Source organism: Danio rerio, chromosome 14, assembly GCF_049306965.1.
Source record: "Danio rerio strain Tuebingen ecotype United States chromosome 14, GRCz12tu, whole genome shotgun sequence".
In the NCBI taxonomy this organism is placed as follows: Eukaryota; Metazoa; Chordata; class Actinopteri; order Cypriniformes; family Danionidae; genus Danio; species Danio rerio.
Window position 1 is genome coordinate 5,943,290 of NC_133189.1, and position 4,786 is coordinate 5,948,075.

Consider the following 4,786-nt stretch of genomic DNA (forward strand, 5'->3'; position numbering starts at 1 on the left):
TTTCATAGTGAATGAGTACACAATGAAGCTTAGACCTGAAACAATTAGACAGTCTTCCCACTAGAGGGCACTGGAGCAGAATATGAGGTCTTTTGGGCAATTGACAGTCCATCATTCTGAAAATGCCCATGTCTGTTTATTTGTTCTCTAATGACTGGCAGTATTACCCTAATTTGGCTATGCCAGCATACTCTGGTACACTCTGAAGATATTCAACCCATCTTGAGCCGAGAGTGGGCAAATAAAGGTAGGCTATGTTGACTTACATACATCACAATTACATATGTCAGATTTTTAAGATAATATTATATTTATCTTTTAAATGCATCATAAATATATTTCAATAATATTGTGCATTCTATTTTTTCTTTAGGAATACGTCTTTATCAAATGTGAAATAAATGACCAGAAGTTTGGAAGTCCAACATCCACTGGGTAAAGGATTTCATTGATCCATATGATAAACTGTCATTTATTATATGTAGAGATTTATGAAATGTGTTGCTTCAGTGGATATGTTTACAATCTGTTTTCATAGTAACTTCTCAAATCAGAGTGGATTTCGGCAGGGTACACATGATGGCCGTCTCTGATTTCAGCCTCTGGGGAGCAAACTCAGGTGGTCCTATCAGGTGTGAAACTGCCTGCTGTAAAGACAGGGGATCTGTCAAGACAGGCTGGAACCATGCCCAGATTGAAGGGGTTGAAGGCTTTTTAGGCTTTCTTTTAAAATGTCACAATGATGTGATCCACTAAGTGTGGTTGATTGCAAGCAGACGAAATTCAACTGGTTTAGTTGGAACTGGTCTTGACTGATTTTCTGAAGCATGTTCTTAACTTGTGTATAAATGTTGAGTTCTGCATTTAATTTTCAGCATTAAGGATCCATTTTGGGCTCATCTCTGAATGGTTCATACTTTGAATGACAACTTTAATCGAGAAACCTGAAATGACCTATGAATGCAAGAGATACCGGCAAGATTATGTTTTTAATTAAAACTAAACCCAGCAATTCTAAATGATTAAAAACGCAGGTTCCCAATAATCATTCACTTAAATCAGTGACAGGTCTGGGGCCGTTGTCGGCAAAAGACTGAGCTTTTCGGTCTCAGATGAACTGGCATGGCATTCACGCCCGACACTCCTGTTTGTTCAGAGGAGCAGCAGCCGTGCTAGCCTGGCACGGCTTCACATTCCTTTAGAATTGGCTCATTCTGGACTATACCCAATATAAAGAAAATTTGAACAGAGAAGTACCTTTCACAGGTGTTAAGACTGATACAGCAGCCAGTTCAGAAGGGTTGTCCTGAAAGGAATCAGCTAAATGTAAACATCTCTGGGAAGCTGAGTTGTAACATTCTCAGGAATCAGTGGTTTGACCTGCATTTTATTGAGTGGTGCAGTACATGCTTCAAAACATCCAATACCTCTTCAATTGAAATGGAGATTTTTTATTTCCTGTAGTGTCAATAGAACTTTACACAGATTAGGTTATTCAATTAATTGTTCAGTATTTTTCTTGCCAATCATAATTGTTGCTTAATACCGTAGGTGATTGATTAAAATAAACTGCAATGTTTTTATTAAAAGTGCACAAGAATTTTCATGTTTTAAAGCCTTGATAAATCAGTTTAAGGCTTACCCTAAGGTCATAACGTGACACACCAGTTTCCGCTGTCACTACCGAATGGCTGGATGTTTTTTTTCCCCTTATCTGACATGGCTTTTTGAGATCATGTGGGTGCAACTCAATCCTATAAGACGGCAAGAGGCAAAATCCGTGTGCAAATCTAGCCCCACAAGGCCTAAGCAATCACCTAAATGCCCACAATGACGTGAGAGACGCCAGCACCCGATAAACGCTAATCAGAAACGTTGACCGCCCATGAGACGCCCAAGAAACATGTAGCAAGCTGGCAGTGGAAGATAGTGGCCGTCTTTGAAGATTCAGTTACGTTCATTCAAAGCTATGGTTTTGGCTCTTGAGGAGAGCTTTGATGGAGTTACAAAAAAAGGAAGGCAAACCCTTATACCCGTGCTACATTAAGGAGAGGATTGTTTTGGAGACTGTATTCTTCTGTCTGGTCCTCTTTCGAACAACATGCAGGCTTTCTTTCATCTTTGGGTTACATCTTTTTGTTGGTAGCATGCAATGTTACTCGAGTACACTGAAAAAGTAAGAGGGAGACAGACAATGAAAATTCAATCATTTTTTTGTTGCATTTCCAAACAGGATGTTGGCCCTCATCATTTAGATCAAAGAAGGTTTGAGTGTGCATATAGTACTTCTTCGTAGCTGGGCATTGGTATGATGTGAATGGTGTGTGCATTTTGGACTGGGTTTTGCACCAAGGAGTTGAGAATTTAAATTTAAGTAGTAAGTATGGGTGCTGAATTGCAAGTACTTATATAGTCAATGAAATTTCACCAGCCCTAAACTAGTGATGAGAAGTTCTGATCATTTTACCGACTCGGATCTTTGAGTCTCGTTCATTGAAATTAACAATTTTTTTTTCGAGTCATTTCGTTCATTTGGTTCAATTTGTCAAAATATTATTAATGCTTCCAAACACATCTACAACAAGCCCAAAAGGTTAAACACAACAAATAAGTCAAAAATAGAATACTAAAAGAAGGAGAAAATAATAATTCAATGTTTACCTGCTCTTTTGTCTATAAAGGTATTGTTGTCTCTCTGCTCAGCTCACCTCTTCATGTCTGTAAATGTCAGTGGTTCGTTCACGTTACACTGACAGTCACATATAATCTTAACCAATTTACACAGACTGAGCCGATAGGAGCCATGATAATTAGCAATTAGTTCACCTTTCGAGTCTTCTGGTTCTTGAGTCGTTCGTTCATCACGTGACAGAATGACTCAAACCGATAGAGGACTCGAGAGTTGAACGGATCAATTCTTCTGGCTCTAAACGCATATGATTGGCCCGTGAGGAATGAGTGACTCAGACCCAATAGAGCACTCGGGAGTTGAATGGGTCAATTCTTTTTCCGGCTATAAACGCATATGATTGGCCCGTGAGGAACGAATGACTCAAACCCGATAAAGGACTCGAGAGTTAAACGGATCAATTCTTTTTCCGGCTCTAAACACATATGATTGGCCCGTGAGGAACGAATGATTCAAACCCGATAGACGACTCAAGAGATGAACAGATCAATTCTTTTTCCGGCTCTAAACGCTTGATTAGCTTCTGTCTTTTCGCAATGAATGACTCAATAGACTTGAAATTAACGATACCACCTGCACAAATGTGCGCACGAGCGAATTAACGAATCACTCCCTGAGAGGACTCGTAGTTCCTGAGTCATATTGAAGATTCGTTCAAAATGATTGAATCGTTCAAGAATGACCCATCACTACCCTTAACAGAGAGGAACATGGGCACAACAGACAGAACTAATTTTGACCAAAAGATAATTGCACAGCAGTGCATAAATCCATTCTGTAATTAAGAATAACTTATGTGCTCTCTGTCTATCTTGAAGCGCAGCAGGGAGAAGATGCAGGTGAGAATACTTCAGACAGGGAGGGAGCAGATCAACCTTAGGAATTATGTCTGTTCCTGTGAAATTGAATTTAAAAATGAAAACATAAATAATATATGGCAAGTCCATAGATATCTTCAGCTCAGTGGGGTATGTGGCAGACAAAGCACTCAAAAATCACACACAGGCGCACACACACACACACACTAACACAGATAAGGTTGTCTCACTGCCTGAAAATTAAGAAATCATTAGATCCATTCATCATTGTGTTGGTGGGGAAAATCCTCACTCCTTTAAATAATTACTCTGAATCAAAGGCTAAGTGCAGAGAGATCAAAGTCAGGCATTCTTGAGTAATCCTCAAGTGTTGCAAATCTTCGGTAATCTACGTTGCCAGGTCCCCACTGTTTGACATGTCTTTACTGTAGAAAAGGGAAGGGTGCCATTAATTACTGCTTTGCTGTGCAGTTGTTTACTTTCGCTAAACCTGAGTGCTGCTTGATTTGTGGATCACCCTGTTTATGGATCACCCCCATCTTCTTTTTGTTTGCACGGACGTTCACACGATAAGTCTGCCTAGCTTGATGTCTGTGTTTGTGTTTGTCTGCTTGTTCCAGGAGTTAGTAGTGTGTTTGCATGTGTGGGTTTCCGTGCTGGGGGAGTGAGGATGAGATTAGCCATGGACTCTAAGAGATCGGACAGTTTACTTTTGTGTCGAAACGTATTCTTTAAAAAAAGTGGATGAAATTGTGCAATGGTGTGTCCCTCCCTCACCCCAAACACTGCCAATCCCCCCACCACTAAAATCCCACCATCCTCTGCACCTCAGCCCTGATTTCCAAAAGCTATTGTTGTTTAAATTCACAGCAGGGTCAAGGAAGTTCATTTATTCTTTCCCAATGCTAAGCCAAAGAAAGGGTTGTGCACAGGTGGTTTAGGCCTTGCCCTGATAAGTCTGTGCATTTAACATGGTGACCGAGGAGTCACTCCTTCACAATGTGCACCAGCGTGCTGGCAAATTCGTGAGCCAACTGAAGATTTGCGAGTCGGTGGAAGGTCTTTAATTTTCCTCCAGGTCCTGATCAGGGAGGTGGATCAAAGTTACAGTGAGATTAAAGGACATCAGCTTGAGAGTGGAACAGCACACGGAACTCTTTCCCTGCTCCACTCTAATCCAGGCAGCAATCAACAGAGTGCTGGACCACATGGGAAAAGGGGGAGCCCCATTCGAGATGGGAACAAGAGTTTAAAGGTCACATAAGAAATCCAGTAGATT

The 4,786-nt window shown here is 40.6% G+C and overlaps 1 long non-coding RNA gene across 1 annotated transcript; it reads left to right on the forward strand.

Annotated features, from left to right (window-relative positions):
* The first annotated feature begins 62 nt into the window (after nucleotides 1-62).
* Nucleotides 63-1,589, forward strand: LOC141377671 (uncharacterized). Its single transcript, XR_012390176.1, has 3 exons — nucleotides 63-247; nucleotides 374-435; nucleotides 539-1,589. It is a non-coding gene; the product is annotated as an uncharacterized lncRNA (long non-coding RNA).
* The last annotated feature ends 3,197 nt before the right edge of the window (nucleotides 1,590-4,786 follow it).